Below are 13,450 nucleotides of genomic sequence, written 5' to 3'. Positions count from 1 at the left end.
CTTCTGGAGTTGAGTGAGTAATCCTGCTTGGTCATCAAGAGTTTATGTAGTAATGGAGAAAAAAACCCTCTGTGGTCATAGTGTTATAGTTAGCAATGTTCCAGCCTCATTTTCTGTTAGTTTATCCCAAAACAATCCTTAAGCATTATCATCCAAAAGCATCTGTACTCTTGTAAAAGTGTTTTGTGTACTCTACAGTGAGTAAAGAAACACATTTTCTTGTCTATTATGTGCAAGAAGGTTAAGTATTTTAAGGAAATACTTGGTTATGATCGTGAATATACCAAATGGGGTTATTTAAAAATAATGTTGTAATGATTAAGAAGCAGATAAGTGATGCCACTTACACATTTATATCAGGGAATTCAGGTGAGCTGAAGATTTGCCAGAACTGGCAGGCTGTAATGAGTGCAAGGAAAATCACATTTGATTGTAGCACGCCCCACATTTGTTGAGTAAAGTGCAGCAGAGAAATGTTTGTTCATTCCTTCTCTGCTGGGAGTTGGGTGAGGGGGGTGAACTGATGTTTGCCTGGTTTGGGTTGCATTTTTTTCTTTACTTCTAAAACTCTTCCTAGAGCTTTTCTGTAGGTTTGTCAGAGCAGTCAATGGCTTTAAAAGTCTATGTGGTATCTCCCTGTGCCTTAGGGAGCCAAAGTGAGTTTTTTGTTGTTAATACCTCCTGCCTGCATTCAGGAAACAATGCTGTTATCTTCAAAATCAAAGCAAGAATTGCATTTACTTTCAAGGAAGCAGAATATGGTTCTGCTTTGTTTGGTTTTTAGTAATACAGAATGTCTGAAGCTAAACACATGTGAAGTATCTTAACATAGGCAAATGAGATTCAAATATAGATTGCATTGCAAACTGGCCAGCTTTGATTATGAGATGAAATATAGGTAAATCTCTTTTGGCTTCCCCTGAAAACTGAAATTACTGTTCCCTACTTAAAAGGTGTCATCTGAAGAGCAACTGGAACAAAAGAATTGTTGTTCCTGTCTAAAATAGAGAATTATTGTCGAGTTGTTTTTATCATCATGAAAATGTGTTTTATAGAACAGTACAGCTGTCTAGATGTGTTTAGATCTCCTGCTGAGGTGTTTTTTTTAAATGGAAATGATTACTTCCTTTTTTCATTATCAATTTTTTCTTTTTTACAGACAATATTTATTTTGCTTTTGCTTTTTGTCTGTCTTGCAGATGTTAATTGTTTAATTCTTACCTCACTTAATCCATTTTTACACAATATTGAGTAGATTTGGTCTCAGTTTACAGCTGAGATAGAAACTCATTGTTTCTTTGGGTAAGAATGACTGTGTTGAGATCTGAGATAGAGCCTATTGAAAAAATCTGAGTGCAGAACCAGCCATTAAAGCAGCCGCAAAATTCATTCATCCTAATCTGCAAGAAGACCTGTCAGAGGCTTCAGTTGTCACTGAACTTGTTTGAATCACATCAGAGAGTCAGGAGCCTTTCTGACTGAGTGCTGTGACAGCCTGTGTGACAGAGCTGCTGCTGCTGCACCACTTTCTGTAGTTTGGAAACAAAGCAGAAACATAACCAGCCCACTGCTTTGTTTACTGAGCAAAGCTTATTTTTGATATTTTAACTGAATATCTTGTTGCTGGGGTTTGGCTAATTTAGTGAGTTGTAATTGGCCTCCTCAGGGGAATCTGATGTTCTACATGTTGAGTGATAAAAATGTTTTCAGAGAGCTTTTATGGCAGCACTGAAACTTTGATATTTTATTCAGTTGTGGAAACAGGAGGGAACTGCTCACACACGCAGTCATGTTCTCTGGAGCAATATTTCATAGGAAAGCAAGAGCTTCTACTGACTTTTATATGTGGAGTAGTTTAAACGTTGAAGAACTACAGCAGTGCAAAACCTGATTTAACTTTATCCAGTTTCACAGAAGGGAGCATTGGCAACTGTCCCCACTTTGTGAAGTTTGGTTGAAAAGGAAATATTCTGTTGGTGTCCATAAGGGCCCAGAATAGTTTCTGAAAACCTGCCTGTCTTTTCTGTTCAGAGAGAGGATCCATCACTATTGACTCTGTTCCTGATGTGGCTAAAAATCACTTCTCAAAGAGTTTGTGAGTTGCCTTCAGACTCTGGAACTGCTGTTTGAGGCACAGTGTTGTGGACAAAACTACACTTTCCTCTGCTTTTTTTCTCTGTCTCAATGTTTGGTCCCCAAGTTTAGTCCTTGTGTCTTTTTCCCAACACATAAAATTTAAAAATTGGCATTAAGTGTGAGCCAAAGACATTGGTAGCCCATGTTGTAGATTAGCCAAATCTTGCCTCCTCTGGTAACAAATTTTGAAAAGATTTTGACTGGTAGAGAATATCTGATCCTCTCAAAATCCATAAATGCAAGATATTGTGGATTTTTCATTACCTTTTAATAATTATGAGGAACATATGATGATTTTGTTTCTGAAACCTTACCTGATGATCACTTGCAAACTGTTCTTAGATACTCACACTGCAATTCTGTGCCGGTTTCATCTTTTCTCACTCTACTGTCAAATTTTTCTTGATCATAAAAAGCCCTTTAAAATCTGGAAACAAATCTTCTTTTTCTAATAATGACCCTGGCATCAATCTTTAAAAATTAATTGTTAAGGACTGGTTTGACTTGAGCCTGATTTTTATCTCTTTGCTTCTTCACATGGAGCTCTGTTAAGGCAAGCTCTTCTTGGAATAAGCATCCCATGGTGGAGGATAAGAGAGCACATGCAGGAACCATTACAGAGCATTGCCAAACCTGTTGGTTATCTGAGTCACGCTATAGTGAAGTTTTTGAAGGAAACGTCTAGAACCTTAAAATGAATGACTTGTGATTTTTTCCTGAAGTGCATCTGAGAGTTTCTCTGGTGTAATTTCAGGTCAGGTGTCAGTATAACACCATGAAATCTCCATAATGCAGTGTGAGGTAAAATGATGTCTACTCAGACCTGCAGGTCTCCACACTGGTAGATGAGCAGGTATAGAGAAATCTGAATGTCTGTGAAGGTTTCTGTGCATATTTTACTGTAATCATTCTGGTTTTAGTTCTGAGGTGGTAAATTCAAGTTTTTTAAATCAGTTCTGGAAAATTCAAGGATGGAAAATAGATTTTCCCTGCAACTTCACACGAGTTAATGAGTGGTGCTGTAAAAACAAAGCTGGAGTTCAGATACTATGTTAAAGCAACATAATAAGGGGGATTTTGTTATAATTGTAAACTCTTGGTAGGTGGTTTCACTTTAGGGAAGAAAGTTAAAACTGAAGGGCAACTTTTGATCATTATTTGCTACAAAGTGACTTAAACAAAAATGCCCCAAACCAAAGGATGGCAAAGTTATTTTGCAGAATCAATGTTTTCATCCCCTTGCTCTGAAGCCTGTTTTAGGCCGCTCTTGTGGTTTTTTGGGTTTTTTGTGCCATCTGAAATTTTACAGACACATTTTCCTCCACGGACCATTTTGACCCCATACTTTGGACTTGCTGTTGGACTCTGAGTGATTAAGGCTCCTGCAGAATTTTCTGTCTGGTTCCCTTTCCAGTGGATTTACACATTTTTTTCTCAGCTGTGAATTTAATTTCCTTCCCATCATCATAACTTGCCTGTAGAGGATGACAATGTTCAACTGGACTTGAAAAGCAAAAGGAAACAAATCTTTTTACTGCTTCACAAGCTCGTATTACTCTGATGTCACTTGAAGTGTTCATACCTCTGAATAAAATTTTGATGGATATCTTTGTATCACCAACTTAACGGCTTCATATTAGGTTATTAATCTTCAGGTTTTGACAGGACTGTGAATATATTTTACAGCTCTCATTTGTGCTGAAGTCTCTGGGGTCTCATGTAATGTCCACAGAAATCAATAAGAAGACTTTTGTTCATTTTCCCCCTTGCATTTGGATTCCTACACTCAAAAGATTTTGAGTGTAGGAAAGATTTTGTAGGTCTCAGGATCTCTTGTTTTTAGGATTTTATAGTATAGGAGTATAGGAGTCACATGAAATAAAACAAAGTTCCCTCCTCTCTGCACTCTGTCTCTAGTAATAGTCAGGTCCAGTTTTTGAAGGGAGAACAGGAGAAACATTGTTGGAGCAGTGAAAGAAGAGCTTCCCCCAGAGGATTTTGTCTCTCTCTTCCATCTGTGAGAAGCTGAATAAAGACTTGAAGCAGGAGAATTTATACTCCTCCAAGTTTTAAATCTTATGACTAAAAATAATTTTTTCTTGTCAAACTGGGGATGATTTGCCCTCCACTCTTCCCCTGCTGCTAATTAAATCCTCTTCATCTGTCAACAATAATATGTGAGGTTTTTCTTAGTATCTCATATAAATGGTTAAATCTATTTATTTTATACAGTGTCCTAAATTCTGCAGTATCATTTGCACTTATAGCTCACTTGTTTAGTTATGTATACTTTTCTTCCTTCTTCTTTTTTTTTTTTTTTTTTTTTTTTTTTTTTTGGCTATGTATTTTTCATAAGCACATTTTTTATACCTTCTTTAGTTTATATTTACAGAGCTTAGCAAATCACAACGTGTTAAAAGCAATCTGTCTCTGCTTCTGCTGAAGAACACTTAGTGATTTGATGAGAAGCCAGCCGTTTTAAGGTGGGTGATAAAGTTGGGCTCTTAAATCTATATATAAATGGGGTTTATATATACTTTTTATAGGTTGTCTAGTTTCTAAGATACTTGCACTATTCTGTTGGTTTTAGTGGTACATCTTGATATATGGAAGTTAAAGTTCTTCCTGTATCTCGTGAGGCTCAATCTAGAACATCAGAAGAAAGATGCCTGCGTGTGGTTTCCACATGGCTGTGCTTGAGAACACAACGTGGAGAATTTTCACAAGCAAGAGACAACTTGCAGCTCAGTCTGTGTGTCAGTGCAACAGCTCTTCTTCATGGGTGTCTTGCTTTGGAAAGATGGGTGTCTGCCAGGGAAAGCTGGATGTTCTCTTGGAATGGAGAGTATAAACCCCCTTGTTAGCATAGAAAACACATAATCACAGAATGATTATATGTGGTGCTTCTTTGAAGAGCTCTGGGAGTCGGGGTACAGACCCAAATCCAACTCCAACGAGGGCTAAAAGGTGTACAGTCTTAAACCCTTTCATTATACAACTCTATGTTAATCATTAAGCCCCCATTGTTCTATTGTATACACCCAAGCATGAATTTTGGTAAATATCTTCTCTTGTGATTCTTACAATTCTGGTTTAAGGTAATAATCACATTCAGCTACCAAAAATTGTTACAATTATATCATCTATCATAGGATGATAAGGTGCAGTTTCACCTAACCTAGTAGAGAATAGCTTTATTTCTTAGATACATAGGCCAAAGTACAAATCGTCCTAATCCTCCCTCCCCCCTGATTACCCAGGCAAAGTTATCCTTGATTTGGTTAAAACAATAATAGCATGAAAGCAACATCCTGGTCGCAGTGAAGCTGAGGTTCTATTCCCCACCTTTGCAGCTGCAGAAATCATTTTAATTTTAACCCTATACACTATCATCCTCCCTCAAAATTATTATGATTTTGCAATTAAGGGGCTTGCAGGCAAAGATGTGGGAATAGGAATAACAGTTCTTTACTAGGAATATTGAAAATACAAAGGTAGTAGTACAAAAAACCCCAAGCAAACAAAAAATTTATAGAAACACTAACAGTCAGAATACAGCCTGGCACCCTGTTGGTCAGGGTGTTAGGAACAGTCCAATTAAGTCTTCCTGGAGTGACAGATGTGATTCTGTTGAAGCAGAGATGATCCTCTAAAAAGGCCCAGTGGTGGTGAGATGGGTCCAGTCTTCCTCTGGGAACCCAGAGCAAACAGGCTGTGCTGGTGTTCTGAATCTCAGATTTTATCCAGGTAGGAATGCTGGGCTCCTCCCCTGGGTGGAGCATCTCCCAATGGGATGATGGAATTGTATCAGCCATGCAGTGAGCCTGGATGGCCCATGAACAGCAGATATCCCTGGAGGGAGGATGGCTCCTGGAAGGGATAAAGAACACTGCCCCAGCTGGTTTGAGCAGCTGCCTATTAACAGAGTACACCCACCCTGTCCCCCCTGGAGTTATGAGGATAGGTTATACAAGAGATAAAGAAAACATCTCCCCAGCTGGTTTCAACAGATGGCAAATAAAATACACACTTTTGGTTACATATTGCAAGACAATGGGCATGTTTGATGAGTTGGTGTCCTGCAAGGAAAAGATAAGTATGTGCTGCTCTGTATTTGCAGTAATGATCTGTGAGAATGAACTGAGCCCCTCATGTGTGTAATAGTTCAGTTTTCACTGATAAATCCAATGAAAGCTGACCAAGGTATGATTCAGTCTTGTCATTTTTTTGCCTTAGATGATGCTGATGGGAGCCCAGTGGTAGAAGTGAGAAGTAAACAATGCATAAGTCACTGTTCTGGCCACTGTGGAGTTCAGCAGGACCTCTCTGCTCTCTGTTTGCCAGGGTGCTGCTCTTTTTTGCACAGACCATCTCCTGTGAGATGCTGGAGCCATAGGAATGTGCTGATCATCTCTGGTCCTCTCTCCCTGCTGTATGTGCTCTGTCCTCCCTCCTGTGTGGCACTTTTGCCTGTGCTAGCAAGCAGCTGCCTGGAGATGGGCCAATTTTTACATTGCTGCATGCTATATATTCTGTGTGGATCCTCTCTGTGCCTGCAGAGTGATGGAATCATGGAATGATGTCTCTAATGCCCATCAAAGAGGTGCCTTTTGGTTTCATGTAGATTAAATGGTGTATGCATTAAGATTTAAAAAATAGGTCTTTTTTAACCACATAAGAACTGACCCCACAATACTGAACTGAAAGTTAGTCTAGCCCAATATCCTGTGTTTTTCTTATGCCAGACAAAAAAAGATCTCTGGGAAAGGGTCTAAAAACAGGGGAATGGTGTAGTGGGGCTTCCTCAAGGATACCTTCCTAATCCCTAGAGATTTGTGGCACCTCAATGGGTGGCCTCTTTCTATTTAATTGGTGGGGAATTCAGTGAGGTGCCAGCCACAGGAATTCAAGGGCTGTGCCTAACAGAGAACCTCATCATTGAGACTGATTGTGTGTACATTGATATTCTGGCAGTGGTATTTCTTACTACCAAAGGAAGACCCTGTCTGAGAAAAGAATGTGTGATTGTGTGATTTACAGAAAATTGATTTCTGTCTCAGAAAAACCTTGACTAATGTTTTTCAGCTTGTCGAGAACACTTACATAGTTACTTTCTTTTACCTTATATGCTGTGCAATGAAAAAAAGCGTGGATTTTTCTAAAGGAGGAGAAAGTTGATCAGATGAGCCTGAGAGTGCTATTAAAAGACAGAAAATGATGCTCTGATAATGTTTTGACTTTTTTTCACATTTGGACACTGAATTTAACAACCTCTTGACTTTTTCTTCTTAATCAGGACCACACTTTTATTTTTGTTCAATTAAAATAATGTCTTAGAGCCACATGGCTTCAGAAAGGTCATGTTGTAGAGCCTTATGCAGAACAAGTCTCAGTTGATTCTCCATTCATTAACTCTGCAGAAGGGTGTTTTTATTTTAAGATAAGAAAGAAGTTAGTGGCACAAATTTGTTTCTCTTTTCTTCTGATTCCAAATCAGTTTTTGCCCATAGTATGCAACTTGTAGTATTTTCTACAGGCAATCTCTGTGATATGAGGTTTGTAGGTTTGGTTGCTTGTTTGTTTGTTTCCTGTTTTCTGCCAGAAAAACTTTCCAGGTCTTGATATCTCCATCACAAATGTTTCTCCTTCAGGAGTTCATGTGCACTTCTGGGTCAGCACCTGACAATACATGTGTGGTTTCAGCAGCAGCAATCCCACCCCTTTTGCCTCCCCATGGCCAGATTTCCTGGAGAGTTTGGGTGGATAATTTGTGCTCCTGCCTGAGACAGAATCCTGGTGATGCAAGGGAGACTCAGGAATTTGTAGCCTCAGAGCTTCAGGAGCTGTTCATTAACCAGCCATGTGTGGTATTTTAATATAGGGCTCAGCCCCATTCAATCCCAAATATGAGATCTTTATAAGAAATACTTATCCTTCAACTGCTTTGAATATGTCTTAGAATATGCTTTGAAAATTAGGATGTCTAATGTAAATTCATGGAAGCTTTTAGACTTGGGAGGGTGAACAAGGGACAAATATTTTGCCTACAGCCTTTTCACAAGCAGATTTAAAAAAAATATTTACTAGGTTTTCTATGGGAATGTGAAACACAGCTTTTCCTTTTAACCTCTGTTGGTCAGGATTTTTTCATTATTAGATTAATTCACTTTAGAATTTTATAACATGACAAAATAATGTATGACTAGAACATTCAGTTATCAAATTTAACTCTCACTGGGAATTAATGAGCAAAGGCCTTGGCAGAGCTATGAATCTGTTTATTTTTGTAAAGTAATAGGAAGAGCACTCAATATTTTTGCTCTGCTTGTGCAATTTTGATTAGCAGCTTTCAGACCTGGATTACCTGGATTTAACAATAATAGTTTCTGCCTTTTGCCAAGTTTTTGCCAAGGTTAATTTGGCTCTACTTCTGTAATCCAAAATAAACGGAAATTTCCAAATAGAAAACATGTCAGAGATCAAATCACTGGGAAATGTGTAATTTTACATGAGGGAAAACCTGTTATGACAAAAATCATCAGTAAAATGATATAATATGGATAAAATGGTGTCAATATGTAAAATAACAGTATTTACTAAAATGTCATGAGTTCATATTCTTGGCTAGATCACAAATATTTTTCATAATATTTCCCTTGATTCATTGCAATCAGGATATATTTCACTAGGCTGTATGTGTTTTTTATCACATTTATTTACCACTTCTGGCAGCCAAAGATATCAGTGACATTTAACTGACGTTGGTAAATCAACAGGAAATATATTCTCTTCCAAGCAAATGTACACTATATTTAGCATAGATAGAATCCTCTGAAGTATGAGTTCTTAATTCCCTGTATTTGCCCCAGAGCTTTGATTCTGTTCCTGGTAAACTCACAGGTGTGGTATGAGGGACTGCTGTAGAATAGCAGGTTTCGTTTTCTGATTTGTTCTGTTTTCTCTCATTTCTCATTCTCTGGTGTGGGGTTGAGCAAGAGGCTGTGTGGGGCTGAGTTTCAGAGTGGGTTAAACCATGACACCAGTGCACAGAGATACAGGAATTCTTGTCCTTCAGGACAGGGAGCAATTTGAGCCGGAGAAAAAACCTGCACTGCCTCCTGTGAGTCCTTCTTTGCCCTGCAGTGAGGAGAGGGGCATGACCTCAACTTTGGGAAGGATCTCTCACCCCCTGTTCTAGCCATGGCCCCTAATGCTACACAACAGATGGCCCTTTGAACATTTTGGTTTCATTGGATTGACGTTGTCTTCCAAAAACCAGAACACTTCTGACTCACTGTAGCCCCTATCACAAGCTCAGTTTGCTAACTTTGTGCAAAAGAAGTAGGAAACTTGATGTCGCCTGCAAATTACTTACCCTGGAATGTAATACAGTGTGTAGTGACATGAATTCATCTCTTAATATGCTCTGCAGTGCTGAAAAATGCTTCAGATGCCTGAATATAGCATTGCAGCAAGTTCTGATGACAAAAACATATTGCTCTTCTCATATTTAATCTAATACTTGCTCTCTGACAGAAGGTTGATTTTTCAAGCTGTGAATCTTCCTGGTCTGGAAGATACAAAAATAACACTTTTTCTGGTCTTCAGGACCTGCCAATAAATCAATAATAATTGGGGTTTTTTTGCTGATACATTTGATCAATGAAGTGTAAAAATTCACGAAGTTTCTGTTTAGAATAATTAATCTTTTCAAAACCCTGATAATTCACTAAGTTTCTGTTAAGAATAAACCATCTTTCCAAAGGGCTGACCTTTCTGATGAGAAGATATTTTATCCTGTGAGATTTTTCTGTGTAAGTGCAGTCTAAGTGTTCTCAATAAATTGCAGTAGTTTTCTAATTTAATATGATTGATTAAATTAGATGATTGCTGGGTCAATGTCACATTTGTAACCATCGCCTGAAAATGTTTCTTCCTCTTGTCATCAGAGGAAGACATTAACTTCATAATATTTACATGGTTTAATATTTTAATTTTTGTTGTAGTAACGCTGGACATTTTACTCCAGAAAAAACTGAGAACGTTATTTTCACTTCTGATTGTGGAGGTCAGGACTAGAGCTGATGAAGTGTTGGAAAATTCTGTGCCAATTGCTACAACACGCCTTGGTGGTTTTTTTGTTTGTTGCAGCGTTCTCTTAGTTTTAATACATTGGATAAGATCTTTTAGAGCATGACTGGTAGAGTAGCTCCATCTGCAATGTGCCTTGAAATCCCATTGCCCTGGGAATCCTGTGTCCCCTGAACAACTGCCTAGCAAGCATCCTGTGATCCAGCCTTGCCTGCTGGTTTTGCTCTCCTGATTATAGGTTTGGAACCCCACAGGTGCTCAGGGATACTCCAGGAACTTTGGATAGCAGTGGGAAAATTTCTAGCACTGCCTAGTACAGATCACTTCTGGCTTGCCAATACCAACGGATTTGTCCTTGGAAACAGAAACTTAATACCTATCTTTAATGCATGCTTGCATTACTCTTCCAAACCTTGTTTCTTTCCCTATTTATTTATTATATTACTATTATTTAAATACAAAACAAACCTATGATCGCAATGTGGACCTTTTTCACCCAATTACAGAAAAACCACCAAAACCCATGAAGAAGAAGGAAGAAGGTGAAGAAGAAGGACTTAGACAACACCCAAAGTCCTCCATCTTGACTCACACACATTGCTATATACTAGAATCTTAAATCTAGATTTCTAGTATTCCAACACAAACCCAAGCCCAGAATATGTTTAACAATCCTTCTTAGTGTCTTGTGCTGTTAATTATCGGAAAAGCAATGTTTTTCCATAAGTCTCTGGAACTGATTGTATTTGTTTGATTGTATTCTGTGGTTTTGTTGAGAGGGGTCCAACAAAGCATGGCCCCAGATCCCCCTGGGCATTCCTGGTGCCACAAAACCGTGTGAACCCGGTGTTCTGACACAGGAAATACTGGGGGTGTCACCAGGCAGATTAGCCCTGGTTAGTGGGACAAAACACCTTCTAGCTCGGGGCAGGCTCTTGTCCTGCTGACCCAGAGGATGGATGTGACCTCAAATAACTTCTGTCTCTGTTTGCTATCAAGAAATGTGATTGCAGATTTATTGTGGTCAAAAGATATGAGTGAACTTAAAAGCAGGTAAAGATGTGAAGCATGTAGGCAGATGGTATGTCAGCTATTTCTACCCCAGACAGGGCAAAGCCATATTTTGAAGCATTTTGGGATGTAGCAGAAAACCATGGCTATTCATTGCTACAAAAGCAGACAAATTTGAATTTAAACCATTTCTTCCTCTCTATTCACCAGCCTTACAAATGCTATTGTCAGACAGAGATACATCAGGGATGGAGATGGACAAATAAAATCAAATGAAGAGGAACAAATATTCTTGTAGCCAGAGGATGTGGAAGGCCCTGGCATGTTGGAAGGAGGAGCTTGTGTGAGATAAAGTGGAGATTGATCAATCCTTGCAGACAGAATCTGTTTAAGGAAGAGGAACCATCTGCAGCAAGCTACCACCCAAGTAATTTGGTTTCTAAAAGTCTTCCAGTTAACAAGAGGTGCCAGAGTGCTTTAAACTTTGGAAATTGAAACTCCTGCTTAATTTATATCTTCTGAGGTCTGTGGGGTCAAAGTACATTATTTTCACAGAAAGAGAGAGGAAAAAGTAGTAAAATTAATATTCAACATGCATGTTCACAGTGTGTGAGAGTAGATGTTAGATGCTATGTATATGTGTGAAAGCTGGTGTCAAGAACTCATGAATTTAAAGTTAAGAAGTACAAGGCTTCATTCCAGCACATGAGTTTGTTCAGCTTTTTCTTCTGTGCTGAAGTAGTTGGTAGCAGACAACAATAAGGATTAGTAAATGTCTCCTCTTTTAAATTCACAAAAAGGGATGAGAGCAGCTTCCAATGCCCACACCTCAAGTTTGCACTGAAAATTTAAATAATCTTGAAGCATAGTTGAGAAAGCACATAAAGGAAAAGCTGTTTCCCATTGGTTTACTACCTGACTTTTGTGGTGGTTTAGCATGAATGTGAAAGGTTATTTTTCCTAAGGAAGTTCTAGCATGGATTGATTGACAGCTTGGCTGACGAATGGGCGTGTTTCTACACCTCTGGAAACAAGTCTTGAATCCCAAGTCCCAGGTGCCTCAGCCCTTTCCTTTCCAGCTGGCAAAGAGCTGACATCCCCCCGTGGGTCGGGGTTTGGGCTGGTTCCCCCAGGCCAGGCCTGGCCAGACCTCGGGGTGGGGCCGTGCCTGTGGGACAGTGGCCGGGGCTGGCCGTGTCCCCTCTGTCCCCTCCCGGCCCCTCCGATGGGCACAGGAGGAGGAGGAGGGCTGCAGATCTCAGATGGGTGCTGTTGGCCCTGCGCCAGGAGCCTCTGGTCTGAAGGAGGAGAGACTTTTGAGAACTTTTCTCCGGAGCTCCAGGGAGCTGATCCAAGTTTGAGTCGCTTTAGATCTGACCAGGGCTGGAGGAGGTTTCATCCATCAGTGTTCCTGAGCAGCTCCTTCTCCCCCTTCCTCCCCATCACCTGTGGCCTTGGAGTTCTGAGAATCAGCTGGAGAGGAGGAAAAAACTCTGGGCAAAGACTTTAACCCTTTTCCCTCCTCCATGGAAGACAGAGTGATTTGAGATGCAGAGAGACAAAGTCAGTGAAAGAACTGAGAAAGACCATTGGAAGATGGGATGGAGGAAATGGACATTTTTTACTGAACTTCTCTGGGTGTGAATTATGGGGAAATGGACTGTTTTTGTAATATCGTAATGCTGCTTGGGGGAATGCAAGTTCTAGCCAAAGGGTTGTGTGTATTGATATACATGGGCTTTAATTGAGAATTTTGGATAGAATATGTCCCTGGCTCCTGGGAAAGAACAAGGAGGTCTCTATTTCTTTTGAGATAGAGGTTATTTTAGAGATGGAAGAGAATCCCTGTTTTGTACTAGAGAAGCATTCTTAAAACGATACCCCAAACATGCAGAAACCCATAAACAGCTTGGGAAACTGTTATATGGGTGGGACTGCACAGAATCTGCAGAAATTCCGGGTGGTTGCAGATTTGTGAAAGCCACCAGACCTTTTCTTGTGGTGTGTTCACCATAACCCCAGAGAGGCTCCTCTCCCAAGGTGATGTAGGATTGTGTTTAAATGGTGGTGACTGACTGGAAATCATAGTTCTCTCTCTGTGGTGAGTGGGAAAGTGAACAGTTTGGGGGAGGAGGGGGGGAGAAGGTGTTTTAATGTCTCAATTTTTTTTCTTTTTCTTTAGTGTGTATTTCTTTAGTGTAAATCTATCTGG

The sequence above is a fragment of the Sylvia atricapilla genome, chromosome 21 (assembly GCF_009819655.1).
Source record: "Sylvia atricapilla isolate bSylAtr1 chromosome 21, bSylAtr1.pri, whole genome shotgun sequence".
Lineage (NCBI taxonomy): Eukaryota > Metazoa > Chordata > Aves > Passeriformes > Sylviidae > Sylvia > Sylvia atricapilla.
Note: the sequence above shows the minus strand (reverse complement) of the source record.